Source organism: Etheostoma cragini, chromosome 11 (genome assembly GCF_013103735.1).
Source record: "Etheostoma cragini isolate CJK2018 chromosome 11, CSU_Ecrag_1.0, whole genome shotgun sequence".
Classification (NCBI taxonomy): domain Eukaryota; kingdom Metazoa; phylum Chordata; class Actinopteri; order Perciformes; family Percidae; genus Etheostoma; species Etheostoma cragini.
In genome coordinates this window covers 26,267,108-26,273,973 of record NC_048417.1, presented here as the reverse complement: position 1 = coordinate 26,273,973, position 6,866 = coordinate 26,267,108, and positions in this window count along the sequence as shown.

Genomic DNA, 6,866 nt, shown 5'->3' with positions numbered 1-6,866 from the left:
TGAAAATGTGACAACTGGTTTGACAAACGCTTGTTAGCGACTGAAAAAAACTGTAATCTCTGCGATCTTCAGGGTTAGTAGCTGGTTACACTGTTCTTTCCGTTGTTGGGATTGTGAAGCGGCCAGAGTCTCTCCGCTCTAACTCCCAGTACCACGGCAAAGTTAGAGGTGATGCTGCTGTTTCAACCTCTCTGGATCATCAGGACTCAACTGATTCTGCAACACATCCTCCTTCTGATCCCTCTGACTGTCATGACTACCACCACCTGATGAGAGAAGAGAAGAGATACATGAGTGTTTCCAGAGACTCCCTCCATCAGCTGTCAGTCAGTGAAGCAGCACATCCAGTATAAAGAGCAGCAGAGACTTCAGTCCTGTTCAGACAACAAGTGCTGAGGCTGTGTAGAGCAGCCTTCTTCCTTTCAGCTCTCATGTTAAAGTGTTGGAGTGGGCATCGAGTCTGTTGACTCTGCACATTTCACTGAATACACAGTGGAAATTGACTTGAAAACACAAGGTAACCAGAGACAGGAGACACAAGGGCTGGGAACAGGTGAAAGACATCCGACAATCACAAGGTCGGGAAAACTAAAGGCAGAAAGTAAAACCAGACTAGACATAAAAACAGGAAATAGAACATATACAATCCTAACATAGCCTACTGTTAGCTAGAAGCTAGCTTCAGCACAGTTAAAATGCTGACAGCTAAACGGTCCAATGTGTCTTTTACTGAAAGGATTACAACAGCGTGCAGCTAAAGCCATGAGGAGTTGAGCTTTGAGACAACGTGGACACTGCTCTTGTTGGAGACACAACTGAGACAGGACGCTGGTCTAGATCCTAAGGTTGTGGCATTAAATGTTGTAAAAAGTATCCTACCATCTATTTTTCTTCTTTTTGATGTTTCACAGCAAATAACTGGTGAACATTATTACATTTTAGATAAAACATTTGAATCTGACATATGGCCTTAGCACTGAACAAAATCCCTCTAATCTAAAAAAACAAATTTTAAAGTAACTTTTGATAAGAGGACACATCTGTTTTGCAGTTTATAGAAATAAAGAATTATTTTCAGTATTTTATCGACAACTCATTCAGTTGCAAATACCTTATTGTGAACTTAAAGTCAGGAATCATATCTGATTGTGAGTTGAGTGTATCGTACATTCCAAATATTAACTGTGTTTAGTTTGATACTGTTGAAACCAGCATGGACTGACTCCAACACTCTACTGACCTCAGAGTCTCCACTCTACAGTCTGAAATCTCCTTCAGATCACAAAGCTGCTTCACGTCTGAATCCTTCAGGTTGTTTTCTCCTCAGGTGCAGCTCTCCCAGATGGGAGGGGTTCGATTTCAGAGCTGAGGCCAGGGCAGCACAGCTGATCTCTGACAAACCTCGGTACCGCAATCTGAATAAAGAATAAATGAAGAAGATAACAATCCATTTATTAGCCAATCAGATGTGTTAATGTATCTCAACATCACTTTGTCCTAATCAGTGATATTTCCCCTAAAATGAGTATTGTTTAAATTAGTTTTTATTTTTATGAGCGGTTATATTTTAGATACAAACAAAGTTCCAAACGTTTTGTGACTTTTAACTGTGTAATTTAGGCAAAGATACTTGTCAAAGTTAACTATACAAATAAGACTTTATACAATAAAAAATCAACTAAGTAACTTCATCTGTCTGTCTGTGATGTAAACCGCAGTGTTGATCCTGCTGAGGAGGATTCCACCTCCTGTTTGATCAGCTCCTTCAGTCACACGTTCCTATGCCCCCTTTACTCTGATCTTATGTTCATGTTTAACAACGTACACTTTAAGGAAATACAAAATGTATATTCATTAATAGTGTTATTTTCAGTCTCAACACAACAATTATAACAATAAAAAGGAATGAAAACGGAGGACACAAGAAGATTCCTGTTTTCAGAAATGAAGACAGCGGACAGATGGACAGTCTTACTTCTAGATCTTTTACCAAATCTTTCACCACAATGGGGACAGCAGGAGTCTCCTGATGAAGCCGCCTGGTCCCGGTATGAGGTGATGCACTGTCTGCAGAACCAGTGTCCACAGCTGGTAGAGACTGGATCCTTCAGGACATCCTGACACAAAGCACAGCAGGACTGCTGCTCCTCCTCCCGAACATCACCCTTCTTCCTCTTTCTGTCAACACATTTCTTTATAAAATGACTTGAAAAAACCTCAAAGCTCAGAGAACAGTAAAAGTATTGTTACTGTTCTGTTTGAATTCAGTCTGTTGTGAAACTGATCCTGTAATCTTACTGCTATTCTTACTGTAATATTACTGCTTTTTCTCTCCGACTGTTTTATTAACCATTTAGTGATCTGTTTGTAGTTTGTGAGGCTGCTTTATCCACTGAACCAAACTGGCAACTCAATCAGTCCCCTTTAAAGGTGAGCAAGTGCAAAATTCGATGAAATTTCACAAATATAAACTCAAAAGAAATGCGTTCTGTCTCTTCAGATTTTATCTTGATGATATTCGGCTTATGTGATAAACGCTGTTGGAAACGTTATTTGCTGAATAAATAATGAATTGTGATTAAGTTTTAGGGTCATTTTATGGTTGCAACCCGCCACAAAATGAAGAAGAATTAGTTTTAGTTGATTTCCTCCAGTATTTCCTGTCTGTCTGCACACATGACAAAGACAGATGGAAGTTTACGGACAAGGAGACGAGAGACTTTCTGAATTTAATTTATCAGACCGTGGGACGTCCTGCGGAGTCAATGGAAGACGCTCAAACAGCGAAACATGTCTCAAAAAAGAGTTTTGCAGCAGTGCCGGTGGGACAATAAAAGACAAGTTGCATCTGCGTCATCATAGCGATGTGTTGTTTTCATATTATAGCTTGATATCCAGGTTCTTTACTGAAGGTAGGAGATTCTCTTCTGGACTGACAACCTGATTCAACAGACTCTGCTTCGGCCTCCTTTTCCTCCAAATCACTCATCTTCTGATCTGAATTCAGTCTGAGAAGAACAACAGCAACACACTGGAAACTGAAAATGCTATTTAGACTTTTTATGTTTTATTCTACAGGAAGTTCAGAACAGTTTTATTCTGTTATTTATATCATCAAATTCAGTAAAAAGCAGTTTTGTACAGCAGGTCTGGTGGTTGTCATTGGCAATTGATTGACTAACCAGTTTTTATTGTATGGCAAGATACATAACGTCACCGGGAATCACAAAATTTAGGTTTAAATTTAATCGAGATTTTTTTGCATTTAACGTGGTTTTAGTTTTCAGATGAAAATATAAAAATGTTAGCAATTCCAATCATGTGTCTAGGCCCTTTCAAAGGGTAGAACCCAAGCCAACAGAATTCAGACTGGTCTGGAATATCAGAATAGCTGTGAATAGTTTTTGGTCTTGTGTCTTTTTTTAAATTTGAGACATTTGAGTGCCTTTTTATGTGTGTAACATGTACGTTTTGGCTCTGATAATCTGCCTCTGCACCAGCAAAGTGAACATAAAATAACTATAAAATATATAAATATATAAATGCATATGACACTGTTGTCAAAACCCACGCAATCGATATATAGACACACTTGCAGACGGCATCTTGGAAGTTTGTGATCAATACTCTATGGTGATGTAACCAAAAGGTGTACCATTTCATGGTAAATTTCATTTACTAGAAATTTGACTCTAGGGGAAAATTAGATTCAACTTTATTGTCATTGTGCAGAGTACAAAGCACAAAATGCAGTTTGTGTTCAACCAGAAGCATAAAAAGCAGAAATATGATGTTCAAATATAGACAGGTGTTGCATAGGTAGAAGGAGAAATGTAATGCAGTGTTATAAGACCAGAATAATTATGGCTCTGGAATGTGAACAATGTCTGACCTACATGTACAGATATGTGTAATGTTGCAGCAGTGACATTAAACTACCCAGCCAACATGTACATATGGGCCCCATATGGGTTACAAATGGGCTCAATGGGTACCAAGTGGGCACGGGCTTTAACTGGGCAAAATGTCTGGGCCCCATAGGGGATATGAGTGGGCAGCGTGGGCATGGGATGGAAATAGGCGATAAATGTGGGCGCCATGTGGGTTACCTAAGATGAGACCCACATGGAAAGCCCTTGTGGGCCAACTCTAAGGGCCCCATAGGGTATATGAGCGGACAAAGTGGGCATGGGATGGAAGTAGGCGATTTATGTGGGCCCCATCTGGGTTACCTAACATGAGACCCACATGGAAAGCTATTTTTTACTACTATAGTAGTAAGAATAATTTAGATATAGATATATACATTGTATTAACAAAACATGACAGAATATATAATAAGAGCTGTGTGTGTGTGTATGTGTGTGTGTGTATTTGTGAGTTTGTGTGTGTGTGTGTGTGTGTGTATATCTACACATAACTGATTATATAAAATTCTGCAACGTTTTCTTCATGTTTTCTTATTTACATAATTATTTTTGTCATCTTATATTTTTCTATTCTTGATGAAGAATCCCAAATACTGAGTTAAAGTCCTGCATTCAACTGAAATGCTCCCCAGGCAGCGATGGAGCAGGTATTCGCATCCTTTACTTCATTAAAAGTAGCCTACTAGGAGTGCTAACGAGACAAACAGCTGTTGTGTGTTAAGGTCTCGGCTCATTGTTGATGCACCAGCGCCACCTATTGTCCACAGCAACTAACTACCAGCTGGAGGCTGACTCCACCATCTGGCCTTTCACTACATTACTGCCATTAACGTTGTTGAGAAATGATCAATAAATACAGAAACAAAGATAAACTCAATAGTTGTTAACGTGAGAGAAAAGAGGCTAAATGGTTGAGAGCAGGATGGTAAGACTCTTATTGTGAAAGTGAGGCTGAAACTCTTCTCCAGACTCTTATTGTGAAAACGAGGCTTCTGCATTCTCCAAGCATTTATTGTAAAAGAAATCCCATTGTTAGTATACGTGTGTGTCACTAGCAAGAGGGTATGGCTGCAGCCTGGAGCGTCCCGTCTCATGCCGTCCTGTCTCATGCCGTCCCGCCTGGTGCCATCCCCGAGCTTCTACTTTTCAAAATAAAAGATTGCATCTGGAATAAAATAAGCTCTCGTCAACTATCATGCTATGAATAAAATACTTAAAAATATACTGTATATCTATCTATAAAATAAATGTAGGAAAACTAAAAAAAATCCTTAAGCCATCGCGCCTGGTGCCGTCCCCAAACTTCTACTTTTCAAAATAAAAGCTTGCATCTGGAATAAAATACTTTAAACAACAGGCTTTCTCTGTTACTTTTCAAAGTAGACGCTTGCGTCAACTATCATTCTAATGAATAAAATACTTGAAGTATATATATATTTTTCAAAATATTTAAAAGTATATATCCGTCTCTAAAATAAATGCAGATTATAGGCAAAAAAAATCCTTCTGTGGCTGCAAATTAAGCCTCTTCTCATGCCCTCTCGCCATGCTGATAAGAAATTGTAGCCGATTTGCAGCAATGTCCCAGTGAAGTGTGAAAACAATATAGAATATAAAATTAAAAAGGAGTGTTGGAAATAGTGTAACATGTTTATTTTTGTATTCTTGTTCTTGTGTGTGCAGATACCTGTCATGCCTCCTCAGGAAACCGTTAGTGGCAGAAATGGCTGCGTCGCTGCAGGTTTCATCAAATGTTCATATCAGGGAACACAACAATAACATTCAGAAATGAGCAAACTATATATATATATGGCAACATTTTTACTTAAACAGTTTTGAACGTGGTCACGAATTTACCAGTGACACCATCTGGAAAATTATTTGCAATTTTGTGATTTTGACCCTCTCACTTTACCGTTGGACACACCTCGGCATGAGCGTGTCCTATTGGTCCAACGGCAGCAGAGCGGTGCAGTCGGCATTTTAAAATTAACAAAGAAGTAGCTAGCCTAACTTAATGAGAAGCCCCTGACTGCAGCCCCGCAGACCTCAACGTTTAACCCCGCCCAGAGGGACAAGAACCCTTAATGGATGTGGCAAAATGCAGCGATTTAAACATAATGAACTTAATCTTATGTTTTACTAATTATGAAATACAATATTGACACATTTCACAAAACATTAACTTACCTTAATAATGCATTCAATTATGAAAAAAAGTAAAGATTGTTTTTTTTTTTTTTTGGTCAATCTTCACATCAACAATATACACAGAATCAAAGATTCATCCTTAACAGGTACTGTTACACTGGAAAAAAAAAAATTTTAGGATCTGATGCAAAACCTTGGATACTGATCTGCAGATTGATTATTACACTGACATGAGTCCGGGTGCTTGGTTTTGAAAGAAAGGCGCATTCTGTCCCAAGAATTGCTCAAGATCTGTTGAATTTTACTAATTTTCTTGATAGAATCTTAATTTCTACAATGGTCTATGTCATTTAATGAGAGATTAGTTGTCCAATTTTGGATCATTGGGTACTGAGAGTATAGCCAAGTATGACAACTGTGATGTAGATAAAAGTGTTCTCTTCCTATGCTGATTGATTCACTGTGAATTGGTGAGGCATACAGTTGAGAGGATTGTCTCAGATTAACCACAGTACAACAGAGATGACTGGCATCTTGTTTGCAGTTTGTGATGCTTCTTGTGCCAAACAAAACTCAGTCTACATCAAAATGTCTTTGTTAATATGAGACATCATAATATACAATCCACTGACCTTAATTTGTTGACATCAAGATCGGTTTATATTTACGCTGCAACTGTGGCATAATATTTGAAGTGTGTTTAAAAAAAAAAGAAGTAATTTCATGACATATTCAGTGTGGGTGGGTGCACTGTGCTGTGGAGAAGCCGCTGATTATGATCTCGAA